Genomic DNA, 23,975 nt, shown 5'->3' on the forward strand with positions numbered 1-23,975 from the left:
GCACTTCTTATGAGTTTTGAATGCGACATGATTAATGTCTACTCGAACGCAACTGAGCGATACTTCGAGTTATGAACGCCTGGCGGGCGAGCGAGTGCGTTGAGACGCATGACCAACGAGCCATAGATAGCAGAACGTCGGGGCCCTTCGATTCGGGACGTCATGCTACTTTGCTCGACTGCCACAAAATTTAATTGGGAAGCCCATGTGTAAGCTGCGGTAATTTTTACGTCACCACTTTTGTCACGCCGATTTTCACAATGGAAATTTGCGTTTTGATTGGCTTTACCAGGGTGCAATTAGAACGCAGGCGAGAGCTTGCGCAGAAGAGGCACGTGCATATAACACACGCGTCTCAGAACGAGGATGACGTGGCATTGTGGCAATGCCCTCTCCACTCACGGATCACCTGGCCCGCTATTGAGGCAGTAGGTGTAGGCTTTCACCCGCTCTGCTCCATCGAGGCGCGCTCGTGACGTGGCGTCGCAGCCATTAGAAATTTAGGTGCTTGTCCAGACGACTGGCGCCAGCTTTTTCGCTCAATAGGCCGTTTCATGTCTTCGCATCAAAATAATTTCATGCTTATGCCATGTTTCCCATACGCGGAAGGCAGTTATTCACTTTATGAGTGACTTAGGGCCACGACTTTCAAGCAATGCTGTATGATGCCGTTATTTTCACACTTTTCTGCTTTGTCAATAGTGACAGCAACGCTCCAACCGAGTTCATCACTTGTATAAGGCAACCGTAAGTGGTAGTTGAGAAGGGTGCCTTACAACTGCGACAAAGGCTTTGCTACGCTCTATAGGATCACTTTATCAAATCCTAGGCAATAACATGCGACATTATGGGTAAGTTTGGCTACGGACCAGCGTGCGATCCCAAAGTCAGGGCTTTGCACAAATATAGGGAAAACACACTTATAAAGATAAGCACAAATAAATCCAGAATTATACAAAGGATTTCATAACTGCGCCTAGATTACGAAATAAATCGTGCCGCCCAGGCTGCAGCTGAGATCTTGGCTACATCAAATTATTGCGCTGTAAAGTGAATGCATGCAAACTATCTTTCTTCGTACTCGCACTCACTACGCCACATCTTGGCACAAAACAATTTTGATTGACCCTTACCTGTGCAGTAGCCATGTAACCAGCATGGTTCTCTCGTTACGTAACAATTCGTCACTAATCGTAGAAATATTTCTGCTTCCGCATTGGTAGGCTTTGCTGCACCTTCTGGGTTAAAAATAAAGTATAGCATAAGAAGAACAAAAAAACATTGAAAGTCATCATTGATGCCAAATATGCGCATCTTATTCACTGGGGTTATTTCTCTAAAAATACACAATTTAAAGAGTTGAATGACTTTGTGCGAATAGAGTATATTTACTGAAGCAGATATATGAGGAACACCATACGGATGTGCATTTCTGCCTATTTTTAGGAAAGTATTGGCAATAACTTGCTAGAACATTTAATGCCATATTGGGCTATTCATAGGAACTGATGTTGTGGTGGCCAAGAAATAAAAAAAATGCCGGGCCATAGTATATTGAAACCATCATGTTTTCTTCACTACTGACAGCATTAGTCAGGGAATATGAGCGTGGCAGAACAATGCCTCCATTGTTGTAAATTGAAGTGAAAGATGTGCTGTCAAAACACACTTGCATGTCACATACGTGAATGCTTTTTCAGATAACTAGGAAAATTTTGCATTATTAAAGAAAGCTGTCAGCCTGCTAAGGAAAGGCATTTAACTCAAGCCGGCAGCGTGTCTGACCTTGCTTATTCTATTCTTCATTCGCTTTGCGCTTGCAGTCTATCTCCAAATATGAAATCTGTACTGGCCTTTCTTACATGCCTTTGCGGTAAGTCCCACAAAATATAATTGAACCTGCACTGATTAAGTGCTGAGGTGTACATGCTGCTGTCCAGTGCACTGAGCTTGTCTCTTCTGAAAAATGAACGTCGCTTTGCAGCCGTGTTGATTTACCGCAACAATCAGTAAAATACAGCTCTTTCCACGTTTCAATATTAATATTACGTCACAAATGCTGGAGTAACCTTTATATGTAGTACTCCTCGTTGCTAGGTTTAGCGATTAACGTGATCAAAGCAGGAATAACGCATGGTGTGACACAACCAAACATACTTTTTGCATTAGTTTTATTAGAGTTTCGAAGTCAGCATCAGTCAACTTTTCTGTTCCATAATTCGCAATTGCTTAAATTTATCGCCCCCCCCCCCAACAAAAACATTTTTTTGTAGATCTAAACTGTTCGGAAACTAGCGTTTTCTTTACATGGCTGTTCTGTACTTTACACCGCCACAATTATGATTTGGTTCATTTTAACACTACTGCGATTACCCTTGTTATTCGTGTCTATTGACAGCTGAAGATATATGCAGATGTAGCATGTCTAAATGTGTAGGAATCCCTAAAGCTGACTAAAGCACAGAGATATGTCTGGGGATATTTCGCCACCGAAAGCAAAGACCGGCAATGCGTTCAATAGACCACCATGGTTTAACTTGTGGCACGTACATAGAATTGTAATTGTTGGAAACATAATATCCTGCAAAATACAAGCACGAAATGCACAATACGTGGCCTAATCGAAGTCATAGGAAAAACTTACATTTGAAAAAAAAAATTGAAAACAAGGCGTGATTAATAATTAGTTCATTTGAGGACACATGGGATTTTAAACATCTTCTAATTCGTCGACCTCAAGAACTACAAAAATTGTATTTGCACGAGTACGAAGTGTTTGCCACGATATGGTTCATATATATCCTCTGCGTTATATTCTCATGCTGATGCAACAGCGTAAATGTGGGAGTGGAAAATAGCTGCACCACCACGTATGTACAAACTCTAAGCTAGGTGTGTTTTTTTGCGTCACATTTAGAAGCTTGCTCAAGAAAGTAGCTCCGGAAGGTATTGATTTAAATGGCATACTAAAAATAATTACAGCTTCAATATCATACAGCCAAAAAGCTACTGAGTTAAAAGAATGTATTTTCATCTTTTGCCGATAATGAAACTATAATACTGTTTAAAGCAGAATCAAGCACTCGTTATTATCAACCTGCCGGGAGGTTTATAGGCGGCGTATAATCGTTTATACTACAAGTGCACTCAAATAACTACAGCGTTTCTCAAACAGCTAATGCCCCTGGTTTCTTAATCTACGTTCGAGCACAATGATAAGTATTAGTACTAGTCGAATACCACATGAAAGTTAGCCACTGAAAACGTTCACCACGCTACCACAATGTACCATGCCAGGCCAGATGAGGATGTGAAATAAAGGAGATAAGTGGAACGGGGAAATCGTACTGAACATGTATCAGTAGGGTAGTTGTTGAGCTTGTGACAAGAAATTGTACAACCAGTTAACAGAATGAGTAAAACTGCCCATACTCGCGCTTGTCATTGCTTGCTTACAAAAAATTGTGTTTATAACGTATTATTTATCATGCTTGTTAGGCACTGCTGTCGACGTGTTCTTTCAAATAGGTTTCATACTACAGACCATGGTTTAACATCTTTTAGGGATTAACAGCAAATAGTTAAAAGAATGCGGACGAAAGACCTCGCGACCACAAGTGCTGCACAAATTGATACGAAACAGAGTATTAGGCAAAAAAGTGCCATTGCCGAATATCGTCCCGAGACACCACTACCATAATAACCGGCGCGTTCGTCCAGTGTGGCGATGCGCTGAAGAACTGGAGGTTGCAGGCTCAATCTCAACCTCGGCGGTGACATTTTTAAGGAGGCAAAAAGCGAAAAAATTGCTGCGTTCAGACTTTAGGAGCAGGTAATACAACCTCAGGTGGTCAAGGTATTCCGTAGTTCCATACTATGCATTCTTCATAATTCGGTTGTGTTTCTCGTACGTTAAACATTTGATTTTATTTTGTATAATGTAGCAGGTGCGGTAACAGTTTGTGCCGATGTTGTACCTTTGCATTTTGTAATACCTGATCAAAATGCTACCAGAAATAAAAATGAAAATTTGAACACTGAGAAACCAGCAAGAAATCGTGGAAATGATGGCACCCGGGTGTTTTGTTAGCAAAGTATACCTCTGAGGTGTAATATTCACATAGTATATTTTCTGAAAGCTTTTCTGATGATCACTGTACAGCACACGTAGAGTGTTGATGATTTCGGCACGCATACTTAGTCTCGATAAGTGGACGTAACACCACGTTTTGAACGATACTATTGAAACCGAAATATACCATAATAAATGTGCCAATATTAGTAAACGTATCAGTTTCGCCATTTTTATAGCAACGCAGTTCTGCAATTTCTATCGTAAAAAATTTGAACTTGACGTTTTTTAGTTAGCTATTGCATTTTTAAAACAAAGTATCCGTTTAAATAATGTCATGTACTAGTACTTTCTCGTTAAGAACAATAAGTAGATTAACCTAACGAAACTGGGAGACTTCAATAGATAGAAGACTTCCTACCAGCCATCACCCATAGTCGACATAATTTTCATTTTAGGGTTATGGCATCAATCTACGTGTGCTCGATTCACATATTCTCGCAACATAAATGTGTGTCCGCGGGATATGGTCGTTTGTACTACTCATTGCAATTGAGAAACTGCAAGCTCAAGGTGTACCTTTCACAAGTTTTCAAGCGTGGCAGATCTTTCCATTTCTGTACTCATATCTCTCGCCTACTATTCTTATGCCTAACAGCCCTTACAAGAATTTTGGCAAATGAAGTGGAAATACCATCAGTAATATCTGAAAGAGCAGGTGGGCAATCCTTTTGTATCCATTTTTCTTCGTATGAACGAGCAGATCATGGTGGCAATGTTGTTCGAACAATTCAAGGAAGTACATTCTTAGAAAAAAAGTAACGTTTAATTTATGTGGTGCGTCTGGGTAACTGTCAAAAATTGTATTTACAACCTACTGGAGCACCTTGACATAGATGTCATGGTACTTCCCATATAGCACCGTGGACAAATAAAGCGTGAAGTATTTTGATGTACCAGCAACGTAGTGTTTGCTTCCCCACTTTTAAGGCTTCACTTAGGTATTCACTTAGGCATGCATGATCCCTGACAACATGGCAGTATTAGTAGAAAATTGCACTATCGCGTTAAAACATTTAAGCGCTATTGTACTTTACATTTTCCAGTTCATCTTTAAGTATTTGCCAAAATGCAGCCTGTTAATGGAACCATTTATGAATCGTAATATAAGTCTTCGGAAGAAAGGTGGTATTGTGTCGATGAAAAAAAAAATCATTTGATGGTTCTGCATTACTTCCCAAGTGACAAAGAAATACTACTCAAAAATTATTTTAACGCGACAGCATAAAGGACCCCATGTCGCAGAAGATCCGGCGTCGGCAACCGGCGTGCGATGTCGGCGGGTGGCGGAGAAAATCATTCCCAACCACCACGACCGCGCAGGCCCTACACGAGGTGCAAGGTTTTGGTGAACAAAAATTGAATTTCTCACAGTGAAATCCGTCAGAAAATTGGTAAAGTATGACTTTACCTTTCGGCGTCGGATTCACCACCGGATTGTTAAGCAATCGCCGTCGGATTGTAATTTGAATGTAGGAGAAAACCTAATTCTGCTGCGAGGAAACTCAAACAGAAACCCGTTTTCCAGCATTTCTTCCAGACCTACAGCCGCACGTTCGGGTACTTTACTTGGAAAAATGAGATCCAGATGGCGCTCGCTTACTAGGCAGGTCAAATTGGGACTTCACCTGCTAATTCGTTTTGGACACGCGTGCGTGTCGGGGCACTAGCAAACAATAATAAGAAAATAATAAAGGTGCTAGGGCCTTCACATTTTATTATAAGACCACTTATAGTGCCCCTGGAAGAACGTCTTTCCAGCAATTCATTTTTTTAAAGTGAAGCCGGCTTTAAGGGGATTGATGTAAGCTTGGTCTTTGTAAGCTGGCTTTCTTACGTTCTGTGTTGCAGTGAATGAACATACTTGCCGTATGCGAACGATGCGATGCGAACGGGTCCCCATAACGCCATCGCGTTCTACTCTTAAAGGCGAAGCTTAAGCGTCCTCCAATGTTTTCGACGTCTACGGCTCAAATAATACCTATATACGATATATTCTATGCTTTAATGCATTTATTTGCTTGATGATCTGCCTCTGGTATTTATCGCCACCCACAAAAGCTCAACATGTTAAAGTTTAAGTGGGGCGCCTATTAAATGCTTGCTGATATACCAAGCGTCATCAACAAAAGCGTTCATGTGCACAGTATGAACCACCTGGTATAGGAAATTACCTTGACAGCGAGAACCCGCTTACAAAAGCCGTCTGCCTTAAACGTTCTAGCTGAGGAAAACTTCTGTTTGGGCAAGTTGGTGCGACATACTTCCAGTTTATTAAGCACGAAAAGCAGCGCTTGTCTTGTGTGTACGTGTTCGGCATCGAAGACTTTTTTTGCGCTGTTTAAGCGCAATAGGAAAGGTTCACAAACAACGAACTGTCGGCTCAGAATATTCGTAGTCGAGCAAAGTACATGACAGAAAAGTGGTGAACAGATATTTTAATGTGTACTGGTATGCCGCATGTTACAGGAAATTAGTAGCAAACTACTCGAGCGTAATCTGGTATATTGAGGGCGAAAACAGAATAACGCAAGCCGTCACTATTTCTAAAAAGGTATAAAATTTCCGTTTGTTTTGTTATGAATACGCAACATCAAAGTCTCAGCCCATAGTCTAAAGCCTCTTCTAAAGGTTGATTTCCTTTTCTTGTCGATACCACTTATGCCACGACCGACTGCTTGGCGTAGCGATAAACCCGGCGCTTTTCCTTTCGCAAGTACCTTTAAGTTGCTTTGTAGATGGTTGTGTTTTCTATCAAGTAGCTTAAGTAAGGTAATCTTCCTTGTGTTGATGTCAGCATCATGGGAATTTATTATATCCAACGGGGACTCCCAAGAAGAGAGAGCAGCGGAAGGTTTTGATAGCAAATACAACGAAAATAGGAAAGCGCTGATGTAACAAGGAGAATGACCGGAAAGTAAGTAACATGGCCGCAGTGTAAATTGTGTTTGCATAAGAGCCTACACCAACGTGATCCTACACCTGAATTCCAACGACGTAGCTCTTCCATATTTGGTGAGTAAATGCCATGTTATCAGGGCTCGCGCCAGCTGCACTCTTCTTGCCTGAAATTTTAAAAGGTGCCGGCGTATTTACTTAGCCAGCGTGAGGGAACCACAACCGTGTTAGTGGTATTTCAGCTCAGTTGCTGAAAACGATGTATAGAGACTTCGTGATTTTTCGGCGCTGCCAGTGCACGAGCTTGCGATCTCCATGCTGTGCTAGATTTGGACAATTATGTTTGACTTTCACATTTATCTAAAATTTATTTAAGCTCTTTTAAACGTTCACTCTTTGCATATTTCTGATGGCAATAATTATTTTATTGATCCAATGTATGCGTAAGAAATGAGAGGCAAATACTGCCAGACTGAAAGGACGGTCGTATTTTTTTGTGGCACGACCCTTCCTTTCACTGATAGTGAGCCATCCCGAAAGCGCGATGGCCGCGAAAAATGCTGCAACGGTAATATGTATCAAATTACCGCATGGAAGTGATATCTGCAATAAGCGTGTTGGAAAACGCAACAAACAAGCGTTTTACCTCCGGCTCCACCTTATGTAGACATTTTGCTAAAACTAAACCAAATGTCGTTCACCGCGATGTTTTTTTTAAGATCCCTATGTCTCAGTTTGTAAAGGAATAACAAAATAATTGGACAACTTCATTACCCAACAGATTTATTGAGTTTCCACCAGAAAGGGCATATTCGCGCAATCCAACATCTGACTCATGCGAACGTCATATCTTACCTTATTTTTTCTCTTGTGAGCTCACGATACTTCTGATTCAATGGTGAGCAATTTACTTAAATATAGGACACCGCAACGTCGTATTTGCTTCACTGTCGCCTAATTAGAAATGAGAATGGGCAATAAATATATTTCGACATTTTTACTACCGGAGAATCTTTACGATTAAGGAAGTTAACTTTGAATACTCCGATAGTAGATTGAAAAGGATACTCTATATCCTTCGACATAAATGTACACGATGCGTTCCTTGTATTATGTGGTCTATAGACTCATGCACAGCAAACATAAATCTGAAGCACTGGATCCCAAACAAAATGGAATATTGTACAGGCAACATTAGGGCTGAGGAAGACGGCAATATTGGCACGAGATCAAGAAGAATTGGCCTATCTGATGTTCTGATAGAAATTAATCGACAGAAAGCATTCCTTATAAAGGCATAGAATGAATACAGCTGATTAACATTGGTATTTCAGACAGAAATCTTGTATGTCTACGATGAAAGGCACAGCCGAGGGTGTATGAATAATAGGTGTGGTCTGACTCTATTCATGGGGAAGGCTGAATGCCGTTATATTTACAGAGTTTCGGGAGAGATGTTTGCGTACAAAAATTTTCGAGAAAGTAAGGGCTATTATCTGCCAATCTTCAGAAAGTAGTTTAGTTTTAGACGCGCGTCATCGACGTAACCTAATGAAAGTGAATCACGCGTGGTAAGTTATCGAATAGATGATTCGATTAGCAAATAAATTCAACGGGTGTGTCTGTAGGTTCTACGCAGTCAACGTAATTTGCTGTGCCACTGAACCTAAATGACCTAAATGCCACAGGCAAATTCGTCAAGACAACTGCGGGATTGTTTTTGGGCTAATCAGCACTCTCTGCACTCAAGTATTCAGGGGAACAAGTGTGAACGTCAAAATAACAGAAAATTTAAAGAAAATCTGGAACCCTCCTTGATGCTGGTTGCAGTTGCTTTTATTATAATGGTAAAAAGTACGGCAAATCTATTTGTAATGCTAGTAGGGGTATGAATGTTAAGGTAGTATGCTTTTTCCCGTGGTATGATACCAAATTTAACAAAATACTCAAGAACCTAAGGTTTACTGAATAATACGAAAGCGTCTATTGTTTCTTGGCATTGTATTTGTTATGGTGCAACATCATATCTTCCTTTTCAAATGCAAGAACTTGTGGAACCTTCGGGAGAATCTCGTCCTTTGGGAAAAGAAGGTCCAATGAAACGGAAAGATATGACTGGACAAAGTGAGTTCTTTTAGCCGCTGAAACAACGCATGCCGCTTTCAGTGGTCCTGAGCCCGTTTTGTGTCTCTGCTTACCCTGCGCTGCTCAAAACGATAAAGGATATAATGAGTTAGTGTTTAACATGCGCTCGATAACTCAAAGCTTCTGTAGTAAACATTAGTGGCAAAAGAAGGGATGAATATCACACTAGTAGGAGCACGTAGTATTAAGCGGACATAAAGTATGCATAGTCACATGAAAACTGTTGTGCTTCAACATATAAGGTTTTGCCGGCCTTGTACTTCATGTCTTTCAGTTATACTGGCCAATCGTTCATTGTTTTTTACAAATGTAAAAAAAGAAATTCTGGAGGTTGCTGTCTAACTTGTATTACAGATGGAATAAGGATTATAAACAGGGATAAGGTGCCTCAGAAAGGCTGGCCAACGTTTCGATAGGAGGACCTATCTTCGTCAAAGGCGGCCTCGTCATCCTCGGCGGGTTAGTTTTACAGGGTTAGTGGAGTGACGTCACGTCGATGTCCGCTGTGGCTGTCTGTAAAGGGAGAGACTGAAAAGAAAATGAGCGCCGGCGCTTGACTGGCTAGGCGCGGTTTCTAAGACGAGGGGACAAGAGCGGGAGAGCGAGACAGTGGCAAAAAAAATTATATATATAAAAAAAAAACACCGTCAGAGGGGGTTGGGGGAGCGAGAGGCGAGTGAGCGTTCGGAGGAGTCGTGGTTGGCGTGCGTTTGGGGTCCCTGAAGAGTCGGTCAGTGTGCAGGTCACAATACGAGTTGAAAGCATGACTTGAGTAGCGTAGCATCAAGGCATCGGGTAATTTTGTGGTTGACAGGGAGCAGCTTGGTCCGTCAAGGGACTTTAGCCTCACTAGTTCGCCCTAGGCGTCGTCGCGGCGGTATACAGAATTGGCGAGACCTTGTGTGGTCAAGGCGCCGAAAAAGGTATCCTGGCGTCTGGGATTTTGGACTGTCTCGGTGTGGATCTCGTGTGGAGAAAAAAAAGAAAAAAAAAAGAAAACGCGCGTTTGAGGAAAAAAAAAAACCGGCGCAGGAGGGTGACAGAGTAGAAAAAATATAATTAGAAATTTAAACCTGGGGGGGAGACAGGTGTACCTGGAAAAGCGCTCGTATGGTTGATCAATGCGGAAAAGCATGGAGGACGATAATCAATTGAGTGGTAGGGGAGATGCAGGGAAGAACTGGAAATGGAAGAAAAGGTGAAAAAAGAAAAAAAAAACCGCACAGGTGAGTGACAGCGGAAGAAATATAATTTCAAACATGAACACTGAGGGGACAGGTGTACCTGGAAAAGCGTTCGTATGGTTTATCAATGAGTAAAAGCATGGGGGAATTTGTGGGGAATTGATTTTGTATTACAGATAGTAATACGAGTATTGTAAGTGTACAATCTTTTCGAACAAGCTTCCTAAATTATGTTATTGCTAAATGATAGTGCTATTATGGTAAATTATGTTATCACTTGCTTTCTAATTTGTATTTGACATAATAATACTGTAAGTGTACCATCTTTTCAAACGTGATTCCTAAATTATACTATTCAGCCTTCACTATTGCTGAAAAAAAAACAGATTGATGGTTTTCTCTTTTTTTACAAGCCAGTGTGAGCTCGTTTCATGTGGAGCTCATTTCAGTACGCTTCCAAAATGAAGATTTGTGTATATCTATTCGGTAACATCCCTGCTGTAACGCCCAAGAGCAATGCAGGATCAAGCTTCAATAAAGAACAAAAAGAAAAAAAAATAGCGACGGTCCCGAATGCGGCAGCTTTGATGCCTTCAGGTAGCATGTGTGGGTTTATTGACCAGATGCCTTCACACGAAAATTTCACGTAGAAGTGACGCCTGGAGCAGAAAGGATGTTGCACATCCACCGCCTTTGCCGATAGTGATGGCGCTGGCTAACAATCGGAGTTAGATGAGTGAAAAAGACACAAGTAACCCAGAAAGTGGATGGCAAAACGGTGCCGGGATAGTTCAATTGGTCAGAGCATCGCACGCGTAGACGTGGGTTTGTATCCCACCTGTGGTCAGTTCTTTCATCCATATTAATTACCATTTATTTATCATTTGTTTATTTAGGAACTGCAGATAATTTCCCGTATGTCGTCCTTGATGTCATTGTTTGTTGGCTTCTGATGAGATGATTAATTAATATCGGGGCCCTCGATTGCCCTTCTTCTCATTCATTACGTGGCGAAGGTCTCGAATCTGGCAGCTTTGATGCCTTCAGGTAGCTTGTGTGGGTTTATTGACCAGATGCCTTCACACGAAAATTTCACGTAGACGTGATGCGTGTGGCAGAAAGGATGTTCCACATCCACCGCCAAGGCCGTGAGTGGTGGCCCTGTCTAACGCTCACAGGGTTAGTTCTCGCAGATAAACATATTTAGCTCAGAAAGTGGATGGGAAAACGACGCCGCAGTAGCTCAATTTGGAAGAGCATCGCACGCCTAATGCGAATATGCGGGTTCGTATCCCACCTGCGGCAGTTGTTTACTCATTCACTTTCAGCTTCATTCGTTCATAATTTATTGAATTCAACTATGAACTACAGATAATGTGCCCCGTGCACTACTTGGTCTTGTTTGTTGGCTTCTCATGATATGACTCTCTCTCTCCCTCTCTCTCTCTTTACATATATATATATATATATATATATATTGTAATGAAGTGGAAGCACAACCTCGGTAACAGAGGACAAAAGGAAAAAGAAGAAGGAGAGAATAGAACAGCCGGCCAGTGAACGGGTGCTGTGTCTCTGTCTCCTGTTGTTTCCTTTACAATGGCGCCGTCGACTACTACTGAGACTTGCGAAGACCTGGCCCCGAGCATCGCAAGCGGACGGACACTACCGGGACCACATTCGTCGCCACAAGTATTGGCGAAATCATCCGGGGACGGCGTCCAGGCCTCCTCAGTGGCTCTCGTGGAGGGCGGCGCGAGGGAGTTCAACCAAGTCCTCTCCGCTGTATCAAAACGACTTCAGACAATGAACGACGCGTTTGCTTCAGTGGTCGGACAAAGCACGCTTTCACTGCAAGCGCCGAAGACTCTTCCTGATTTATATGGTTTCCAAGAGGACCCTGTAACTTCGGTGCGTACCATAAAATCGGTCGCTAATCGTTACGCGTGGACAGACGCCGTGAAGAGGTCCATGGCAGAAGGTCGTCTCCGAGGTGCAACTCAGGCTTTGAATTTGTTTGAAGGACGAGCCTATCCAACTTGGTCCAGCTGGACCGTGGCTCTGCTTTCTACTTTCGAGAACTTGCCAAGCGCCTATGACAGTCGCTTTATGCAGATGCGGTCACGCCAGCAAGCTCCAGATGAAGACATAGCCGAGTACATTTACGACAAGTTGAGGCTCCTTAGAACCTGCAACCTTACCTGGGCTTCCCCAGCGGCCAAGCAGTATGTCATAGATGGCCTCCACGACCCCACGCATGATGTCGTCCTGTCCGTGTATGCGCAAGAGACAGCGCCTGACGATTTCGTCCGCAAAGCTTCAGTGCTACAGGACACAGCTAGACGGTGTAGGGCTGCCACCACACAGCTGTGTGCTACTTCTCAAGCTCCTCTGCGGCAGTGTGGAACCCCCTCCGTTTGCGACGCTAGCCACTGCGCTAGCGACGGGGTACAAAACACAAGACATCAAATGCGATATCAGAGCAGCACAAAGCCGTTGGTGTCGATTAGTGTCGATGGTATGGGAGAGCTGACGGCGCTTGTAGACACAGGCACTGAGCGTTCAGCGCTGCTTCGGCGGCACGCGCCTGCCACTCTCCATCCCTGGATCCAGGCCACCTTGCGATGCCTTGGGAGAAACGTACAGCCAGCTGGCACCATTGACCTGCGGCTACACACAACCGCTGGTACAAAGCATCTACGCGACGTGAACGTCTTCGACGACTTGCCTGCCGACGTCATTTTTGGCGCGGACTACATCCTTTCTAACGACGTGCAACTGAACATTGAGGGAGGTAAAGTTAAGCTGCGCTCCACGACCTCCTGCGCGCCTCCGACTCAGTCACAGAAAGGTGAGCCTTCCGGCACGAAGACCCTTTCTAGCGTTCTCGAGCAACATCGCGCCCTATTTGCCGACAACAATGCACAACTTCCCGGTACTGACTTCCTTGAACACCGCATTCCGACAGACAGTCACCCACCTATATACATACCAATGCGACGGTATGCTGAACGGGAACAGTCTGTCATTGCCGAACAAGTAAGTGAGAGGCTGGCTGCTGGCGTGATTAGACCATCATGCGGTCCTTGGGCCGCACCTGTTGTCCTTGTTCTCAAGAAAAACGAAACTTTGCGGTTCTGTGTTGATTATAGAGAGCTCAACAAGCATACTAGACCGGACTCCTACCCACTGCCCCGCATTGGCGATGCCATTGATACAGTACGGAATGCAAGATTATTTTAGTTGTTAGACCTGTGGGCTGGGTATTGGCAAATGAATGTTGCTGAAGAAGACAAATTTAAAGCCGCGTTCCGTACACGATCAGGCCTTTACGAGTTCAACCGTATGTCCGCCGGCTTACGGACAGCTCCCAGCACGTTCCAGCGTGCTATGAACAGCGTGCTGGGTCCGCTTAAGCATCACGGCTGTGTAGTTTACCTCGATGTTATCTTAGTTGTGGGCACAACAGAAGAAGATCATCTTCGGAACCTAGACGAAGTTCTTGAGAGCCTCTACAGCGCTGGATTCTGACTAAACCGTGAGAAATGCCAATTCGGACTTACGGCCACCTCGTATCTGAGAAAGGCGCACAGCCTCTCCCTGAAAGCATATCAGCCGTCACAAACTTCCCCACTCCGACGTGCATTAAGCAGCTGCAGTCGTTTTTGGGCATCATGTCTTATCTGCGAAAGTTTGTTGCCAACTTCGCTTCGACAGCTGCTCCCCTTGCTCACCTGCTCAAGAATGATACGCAGTTTAAATGGAGCCAATCACGGGAATGTGCGTTCCAATCGCTCAAACATCAGCTGACCGACTGCACTGTACTGAGCCACTTCAATGAAGACTGGACCACAGAGGTGCACACAGACGCTAGCCAGTTTGGACTCGGAACAGTACTTGTGCAGCGCGACGCAGATGGTGCACAGCATCTTGTCGCCTATGCCAGCCGAAAAGTTTCATATGCTGAAAGTCGCTACCACTCCAACGAGCTGGAATACTTAGCTGTTGTGTGGAGCGTTGACGACAAATTTAGACACTATCTGCTTGGTCGTCATTTCACGGTGGTAACAGATAATGCTGCAATTTCACGGATGTTCTCAAAGCAACAACTGAAACAAATTCGCAGGCTGGACAATACGACTACAGTAGTATGACTTCAGCGTCCGACATCGCGCCGGTACTCTAAACCAAGGGGCTGATGCATTGTCGCGAAATACTAATGGGGACGACTCGTCTAGAATGAAGGAAGCCTGGATATTATTTTCATAACAAGACGTCGCCGAGGCCCAACGCCAAGACACTGACGTGGCGCCTATCATAGCTTCACTTGCGGACGCACAGAACAGCAACAAATTTGTCGTGCGTGATGCAACTCTCTATCGTCGTCGATGGAAGAATAAGTGGCAAGTTGAATAACACCTTCTAGCCATCACTGCGTCGTTGCGGCCTGGTATTCTTTACGCCATCCACGATACACCTGAAGGCGGACACATAGGTGAGCGAGCGACACTGAAAAAAGTACAGGAGCGCTTCTGGTGGCCCAAAATGAGTAAGAGTGTTCGTGATTACGTCGCTAGCTGCGAAATATGCCTACGACTCAAGCGGCTTCCAGGGTGCCAGCCTGGGCTACTCACACCGATTACACCTCCTGCTACCATATTTCACACAGTTGGCATCGACCATGTTGGCCCCCTACCAACGACAGCGGCTGGCAATCGCTACATCCTCATTGCTGTTGGCCATCTATCCAAATTTGTGGAAGTGGCCGCTGTGCCTTCACTGGCACCCAGCTACGTGACAAGATTTTTGAGAGACCGATTTCAACTGAGGCATGGTCTTTCGAACAAACTAATATCGGATCGGGCACCCACCTTCCGCATCTCCGAACTGCGTGCCTACCTACGCCATGCAAGATTTGAGCACCACTATGCCTCAGCGTACCATCCGCAAGCAAACGGCCTGGCGGAGAGAGCTAATCAGACAATTCAAGAACGTTTGGCATCTACAGGGTGCTGCTTACTCAATGAACACTTCACTACAGAACTCAGCTGGGACATCGCCGTACGAAATAGTCTATGGCCAGCTACCCCGCCTTAATGCGCTGAATTTGAATACCCCGATCAGATTTGGACGCCCCATCGCGCGACAGACATTATGCTGCAATATTCGAGAAGAAGCTCGCAAGAGTGCCGCGAGAGCCCAAGACGTTCAAAAGTGTCATTACGATCGTCGCCATCGTCCCGCGCCGCAGTACCAGATAGGAGGTGAGGTGTGGGTCCAAGGAGGTAGTCGACCACCGGGCAAGAAGCTATGCGCGAAATTTGAGGGTCCCTTTGTGATCAGAGAACGCCTGGTGAAGAACACTTGGCGTGTTCGCAGTCTGGATCAACAGGGAACCTTGGACAGGAGAAGAAAGAACAATTTTGCCGTCCACGTGGCTCGTCTCAAGAAGAGGGTCCACCGACAAATCTGATATGGTTGTGCGCTGAGTTTCAAAAATGCAGTGTGGCCGAGTGTAATGAAGTGGAAGCACAAGCTCGGTAACAGGGGACAAAAGGAAAAAGAAGAAGAAAAGAATAGACCAGCCGGCCCAGTGAACGGGTGCTGTTTCTCTGTCTCCTGTTCTTTCCTTTACTACATATATATATATATATATATATATATATATATATATATATATATATTGTACTGAAGGCGAATGACTGCGCTTCGATGGCTGACCGCATCGGCATCGTCTGATCATTTGACCGCGTCGGCATCGACATCTACGGTTCCCTCCCCAGTACACCAGACGGTAACCGTTGGGTAATCGTTGCCGTCGATCACCTCACACGGCATGCCGAAAATTCACCTCTCCCGACGTCCACAGCAAAAGACGTTGCCACTTTCATTCTTCATAATCTCGTCCTTCGTCATAGAGCTCCTCGAGAATTGCTGAATGACCGTGGTCGTGTGTTCCTCTCCGCATCGCAGCATTGCTTCGTGAATGCCGCGTCGTTCACCGCACCACCAGTGCCTATCATCCACAGACAAACGGGATGACAGAACGTTTTAACCGAACCCTGGGCGACAGGCTTGCTAAGTACGTCTCGTCAGACCACTCCAATTGGGACCGAGTGCTACCTTTTGTTACGTTCGCTTATAACACCGCCGTTCAAAGCACAACTAGATTCCCCCCTTTCTTTCTCCTTCACGGACGCGAACCTTCTTAAACCATGGACACTATTCTTTTATACCGGCTCGACGCCTCAGAATCCACAACTCTATCTCAAACAGCTACATACGCTGAAGAATGCCGCCAACTTGCATGTTCATTCACATCACAAGACCAGTGGCGCCAGAAACAACACCACGATGCATCCGCTACGACTACGCGCTATTCTCCTGGCTCGCTAGTCTGGCTGCGTGTCCCGTCCACTACACCTGGCTTTTCAACGAAGCTGGTCTCCAAGTACCAGGGTCCATATCGTGTACTTAACCAAACATCTCCGGTGAACTACCTCATCGAGCCGTTAGAACCGTCTTCTGACCATCGTCGTCGCGGCCAAGAAATTGTCCACGTGTTCCGACTCAAGCACTGTTACGATGCCTCTGTGTTTTCTTGCCCCTAGGTCGCCAGGATGGCTCCTTATTCTGCGGGGGGTAATTGTACTGAAAGCCAATAACCGCGCTTCGATGTCTGGGAGAAGACGACGACGATGAATGGTTGTTGTTGTTGACGCTCTAGCTCGCGCTCGCCAGTAACCAGACCTGCCTTTCGAATAGCCTTCTACAACGCAACGTCCAGGCCTGCTTGAAGACCAACGCCCCCATTTTAATATATATATATATATATATATATATATATATATGTATATACACAAATAAGAGATGAAGGGAAACCGACGGGCTTGATTTTGTCTTAATCATATCCATATAAAGCAAACACTCAATGAAGGCACGGAAAACATCGGGGAAATGTGGTTCAAATTGAAATTCAGGAAATGATAAAGAATAGGCAAGCGAAAGTGCACGAAAAGATAACTTGTCACCGGTGGGAGTCGAAGCTTAACCTGCGTATACGCGTGCGTGGCACTGCTAGTTGTGTTACGGTGACGACTATCAATCCATCCACTAACATGAGTATTGATGTTTACTAAATCTAGCCCTTATAGAGTGTTAGCAGTGCCACTCAGAGCCGTGGTCGGAGAATGCGGAACATCCTTTTTTGCCCGATGGTGCCATCTCACATATGGCCTTAAGAGAGCAAGCACGTGCCTAAAAAACCCTCGTATGCTAACAAATGATATCAAGGCTGCCATATTCGATACTCGCTGTAAATTAACGAAAGAAGAGAAACCGAGGGGCTCGATTATTGCTAAGCATGACCATATAAACCCAACAGTCAATCTGGCTGTTGTTGATGTCATTAAGTAATATACGAGGGCCATTTTAGCCACGTACTTGCTCTCCTAAGTTCAGGTGGTGCATAACGCCATCGGGCAAAAAGGATGTTCCACAACCGCCGGTCACAGCTCACAGTGGCGCTGGCTAGCATTACCAGTGATAGATCTAGGAAACAGAAATGCCCAAGTTAGTGTTAAGTATAAACCGCATGCACGCGATCTTGCGCGTGACTGCGACAAGCGACACGATGGAGAGGGCTGTCGCGGTCGCTCCTCTCCTACAAGTCGTACCGCATGCGAGGGACTAGACGAGCGACGACATTGAGAGACGTCTCCCCGGTGTTGCCGGTATGAGGGCAGCAAATACTCGCCGAAACTGGCGCGACGTTTGCTTTATTAATTTAAGTTGATGTGTTTGAGTATAAAGAGCAGCATAAATATATCCAAAGGTCTTGCATTACGTTATTATCCTTGCACGTATCAAAATCTAGCCGTTTGCTCGTTCCGTGCGACAATCGGCAGTGCTTGACTGATGTATATCCCGTTCCGGCTTCGCGCTATTGGCTAGTCGCAATTATAGCACTTCCGGGCGTCGAGAGGCGAATTCTAGAATTCTAGAACCGAGCGATTGAGCGAAAAGACCGAGCGATCCGTTCGCGCGACGGTCCGTTTCATCGCTCAAAGTCGTCGCTTGTCGCCGTCGCGCACAGAATCGCTCTCATGCGGTTTGGGCTTTATAATGGACAGCCCTCGCCGTAGCACAATTGGCAGTGAAACGTACGCGTAAAGCATATGTGGTGGATTCGGCCCTACCGGCGGCAATTTATCTTTTCGTCCACTTTCACTTCCCCTTTCTTTATTCTTTTCTGAATTTCTATTTTCAAGACAAAAAATTTCCTTGATGCATTGCTTGGCTTCGTTGACTTTCAGCTGTATATATATATATATATATATATCATAAGAAGCCAACAAACATTGACACCAAGGACAACATAGGCGAAATTACTTGTACTTACTAAGTAAATTAAAGAAATAAATGAAATGATAAATAAATGGAAACGAAAACGGATGAAAAAACAACTGTCCGTAGGTAGGGAACGAACCCACGTCTTCGCATCACGCGTGCGATGCTCTCACCATTGAGCTACCGCGAAGCCGTGTTCCCATCCACTTTCTGGGGTATTTATGTTTTCACAACTCCAGTTAACCCTGGGAGTGTTAAGCCAGCGCCACCACTCACAAACCTAGGGGCGGATGTGGAACAAATTTCTGCCGCAGGCGTCACGAGCACGTGATCTGTTTGGGGGATCGGAACTGGTCAATAAACCCACATATGCTACCTTAAGGCATCAATGTGGCCGGATTCGAGCCCTCGTAAGTAATGAACGAGAAGAAAGGGTACCGAGTGGCCCAATTTTTATTATCATATCATAGCAAGCCAACAAACATTGACACCAAGGACAACATAGGGGAAATTACTTGCACTTGCTAATTGAAATAAAGTAATGGTAAATTAATGGAAATGAGAACGGCTGAAAAAACAACTGTCCGCAGGCGGGGAACGAATCCACGTCTTCGCATTACGCGTGCGATGCTCTCACCATTGAGCAACCGCGGAGCCGCTTTCCCATCCACTTTCTGGGGTATTTATGTTTTAGATGTGAGAGCATCTTATGCTGGGGGCAGTGTCCGTTCTGCGGCGTCCGCACCCGTACTGCGCATACTCAAATCTCCCTTATTCTCCTCTCCTACCCAGGTGTGCGCTCTCCTCCTCCCCTCTCCCCCTCTCCGCCACAGGTGCGGCGCAGAAAATCATTGCATATAACTCTCTCTCTCTAAGGGTACGCCGGTAGGCGGCGGAAGTGTCGCGGCGCAGTATAAAGCGCTCGTTCGCGGTGCTTCCGTCATTCTCTCTCTGTGCAACGATGTGCGAAACGCCATGAACAACGTCAACGTCGGCGCTAGTTGCAGCGGCAGCGCCACCGCCGCGGAGCAGAGGAAGAAGGCTCGGGAAGCCGAACGTCAGCATCGGCAAGCGGACCCCGAACTTCGGGCCAGGGAAGCCGAACGTAAACGTCAACGTCGGCAGGGAACTTCTACGGAAGCAACACGGGCTCGGCACGCCGAAGTGGAACGTCAGCGTTATCAAGCCGACCCCGAACTGCGGGCTCGGAAAGTCGAAGCGCAACGGCAGCGTCGAGCGGCAGCTCCCGATCCCGAAGCGGCGAGGCAAGGCAAGTCTGCGGTCAGAGCAGCAACACGTTCGACGCCATTACAACGCCCGGGCTTCGACGGTGCTGACGCGCGGTTCAAGCACGACTTCCTCGATCGGAGCTTCGGGCACAGCTGCAACGTGTGCGACCGGCTTTGGTTCGACAACAAACTGAGCAAGGTCGGGAGTGTCCAGAACGAACGTCAGCGTAACGCGGCCGTCGGAGCCCGTACAAACGTCTCCTCTCTCCTCAATACATTCGCTGGCTCTAACTTTCATTGGGTTGTGTTGCCAAGTGAAACGAAACGGAAACTCGATGCGCACCCGCCGCGATGATTTCACATCACACCATGGTTGCCCGTAGGGTGAGATGATGTGATTTTTACAACTAGAATTAACCCTGGGAGTGTTAGCCAGCGCCACCACTGACAAACCTAGGGGCCGATGTGGAACATCCTTTCTGCCGCAGACTTCACGAGCACGTGATCTTTTTGGGTGATGGCAACTGGTCAATAAACCCACATATGCTACCTGAAGGCATCAATGTTGCCGGATTCGAGCCCTCGCAAGTAATGAACGAGAAGAAAGGGCACCGAGGCGCCCCATTTCAATTCTAGTTGTAAAAATATAAATACCCCAGAAAGTGGAGGAGGAGGAAAAAGAACAAGCTGACCAGTGCGGGCGTGGAAATTTCGGCTCCCGCTTCTGCACACATTTTCGGACTGATTTTTGTGATTCCTAGCAGTGAAATGTGCACTATTCGACGCAGTTTATTCTAAGGCGCACGCGAATGACTCATTTCTGCCGGTCAGTGTACTCTTTCTCAATTTTCGAGATGTGTTAGTTCGGCTAAAGGAGCTGGCGGAGACGTATCTGCCACTGGGCCCGTCGGGCGACGGCGACTATCCACAATACGCCGGCGCAGAGGTCGAAGACAACGACGCGCCCTTCACGTTTCATGTTTTTACCACATAGCCAGCAAGGGTGATGAAGCGGTTTCATTTTCGCAAAGTCAAATGTAAAGTCGACTAAAATTTAATGTAGCAACGCAAAACAAGCCACTGTGCTGCGTGAATGTAGTGTTGTGGCTTTGTGGAAGACATAGTTCGAATATTAGGAATAAATTTTGCGAATGAACGTGGACTGAAATTTGAATGAGCATGAAAATTTAATATGCGAAACTTTCAATGGTCACAAAATACCTCATATTACACACAGCAACGAGCCCGCTAATTCTGGCCTGACAATCAACGCTACCAAACACAACTATTTGAACGACCTCTGACGTATTCAAGTAAGTGCAAATGTTCGGTGACCCACGCTTCATTTTATGTTCACTTGTGAAAGAATGTAACCAATGAAACATGGGACGACGTCCTTTTGAAAAAAGTGAGTCGCGATCCCAGCCCCACTTTCGGGAATGGGAAGCTGAATGGGAAGCTGTCAGCATCCCATTCAGCAGTTGCAGTGGTGGTTTTCAACAGCGAAGCTGTTGAAAACCACCACTGCGACTGCTGAATGGGGTGTGCAAATGTTTATTGCTTTACCATAATTGTAGCAATTGGAGTAAATATAATTTTGACAGCACGCCTTTAAAAACATTAAAATAAGTTGCTAGGCTGTTTCTTTTACATACGAAAGGCTAGGGACGGCACTCCCCACGTGACAAACTGCCGTCGCCCCGGCAGCTTGCGCAACAGTAATGTTTACTGCGAAACGCAAACGGGGAGCACTACGTGCTTCGAATTGTTATGATGAGTGCCCTATGATCAATTATGTGCTTCCAATTATGGTTTTGTGCGTGCTCTTTATTGAAACGTATGTTGTTCTGTATGTTGTATGCGTGAGTACAAAGAATTTATGCACTGTTCGCTTCACTTTGCTGACTGCTTCACGGGGGTATGAGCCACTGCTCCTGGCCCTGCACTGGCACCTGGATCGGCCCACATATTACAGCTTAATCTGTTATCGGCTCATTCCAATAGCCGTTTCGGTTGGCGATGTTGTGCGCCACCACCGGCGCTGGTGTCCTTCGCAGATATAACCAGGCTCCTACCCAGTATGGGTGATTGGCCGAGAAATGGTTTGATTGTCTTGAGGAAGAAGAAAAGTTGCAGGCCTGCGCCATGTACACATGAAAAACATTTATGGCATACCTGATTGAATCGAAGTTGGAATACGCTAGCGCAAGACAGGGGTAATTGGAGATCGCAGGGAGAGGCCTTCGTCCTGCAATGAACATAAATATAGGCTGATGATGATGATGATGATTGAATCTTAAGTCAAGCAGGCTTTGTGACTGTGTGTGACTGCCCCGTTGCAAAGGGGATGCCAATGAATCTTCATAATCATCATCTTCTTCATTAGCATCGTATCGTGCCACTGGCCAGGCGATGTGAGAACCGCGCCGCATTGCAGTTTCATATTATAACGCCAGGTGGCATGTCATGTAGCAGTTGCATAGGTAGCAGTACAAGTTAGTTTGTGTTTCCTGTCAAGTACACTCGAACTCGGGTCGAATCTGAAGGAAATCACAAAAGTTCGATATATAGGTAATTCAATATATGAAATAAAAATTTTCTACAATAATTTTAATAGGATTTTACAGATGTTCTATATACATAATACTTCGTTATATGTGGGTTCGAAATATCCGACTTTGGCTGCATGTGGCTCCTACCCACTATGGGGGATTGGTCAAGAAATGGATGGATTCTCTTGAGGCAGAAAAAAACAATAACAATATCTATATAAATGCTGTATAGCATACATGTATAGCATACCTGATTATATCAAGCAGGATAGGTGGCGGCCACCACCCCATTTGAAAAGGGATGCCGATAAATGATCATTATCATCATCATCATCGTCATCATCATCAAAATCATCGTATCGGGCCACGGGTCAAGGGATGTGACATGTGGACCCCGTAGTCTCGGTACCTGTGTTTACACTTCGGTACACTTCATGGTGCCTCCTCTCAAGCTACAAACCGCTGCTGAAGAAGCGAATCGTAGAGCTACGCGCGTGGCTCCAACCAGGCGCTGTCGGGCTCAGCAAACCGATGCGCAGAGACCAGCAGAAGTCGTAACTTGCCGTCGACACCGGGCGGATAGGTCAGATTGTTTTCGTGAAAACGAGGCAAAGAGACTTGACCGCGAAGACTTTCTAGTGCGTCCTGCCGAAAATGGAGTTCCTATGAAGCCCCTCCTGTAGCTTGCGCGATGACTGTACTAGGTGTGCGGTGCAGTCCTGTGATATTTTTTGATAATGTACGCGAACACGAAAAATGCCGACCAGCCAGATGCCAACATCGCTGTCAAAAAGTATTTCCAAAAATAGGAGAACTGGAGAACACTCGAAGACATTTGATTAGGAGGTGAACGACAAACACCCAAAGAGTACATGATTGTACGATTGTAAAACATTATCTGGGCTACACAGCTAAAGCAATAGCACGTTACCTTGAAAAAAAAAAGACTTGTTCATGAAACCTTTAAGCAATCTGTCCATGCATAAGAAACGCAGTAAAACTTCAACATAATATTGTGTTTTCTTTTTCTTTTCAGGCATCTTATCAATTAGAAAGTAAGGCACGGAAATACCAAACGTTGCTGTGTGCATGCGACAGATAAATAAAGTTTTTGTGAACTGCATCAATTTGGCAGCACAGTATTGGACCAGAAGAAAAAAAGAACGCCAAGCAATTTACCTGCTTGGTAAAATTACGGTATTCTATTCTGAATATAAATACTATTTCATGTTTCGGGTCTAATGTTTAGCACTCTAGAGCGTTTGCCAATTCAAGCCCAACACCTTTATTGCAAGTACCAGTGTTTTCTCTTTTTCTTTTCCTTCTTATTTTGCAGCAAAGTCAACACTGCCACTGAAGCAGCGCGTAGCTGCGGGAACCTAATCTAGCACAAAATAATAAAATTGGGCTCTATGACCAAGCCGCAACCTTGGGTCACGACCTGTGGATACAGCTCTGTCCACAAGGCTGACACAAGAATAGAACA

The 23,975-nt window shown here is 45.2% G+C and overlaps 1 long non-coding RNA gene across 1 annotated transcript; it reads left to right on the top strand.

Annotated features, from left to right (window-relative positions):
* The first annotated feature begins 1,768 nt into the window (after positions 1-1,768).
* LOC119458251 (uncharacterized) lies at positions 1,769-23,643 on the top strand. The gene is made up of 5 exons (XR_005193453.2): positions 1,769-1,873; positions 4,731-4,790; positions 9,077-9,154; positions 21,175-21,250; positions 23,526-23,643. It is a non-coding gene; the product is annotated as an uncharacterized LOC119458251 (long non-coding RNA).
* The last annotated feature ends 332 nt before the right edge of the window (positions 23,644-23,975 follow it).

The sequence above is a fragment of the Dermacentor silvarum genome, chromosome 7 (assembly GCF_013339745.2).
Source record: "Dermacentor silvarum isolate Dsil-2018 chromosome 7, BIME_Dsil_1.4, whole genome shotgun sequence".
Lineage (NCBI taxonomy): Eukaryota > Metazoa > Arthropoda > Arachnida > Ixodida > Ixodidae > Dermacentor > Dermacentor silvarum.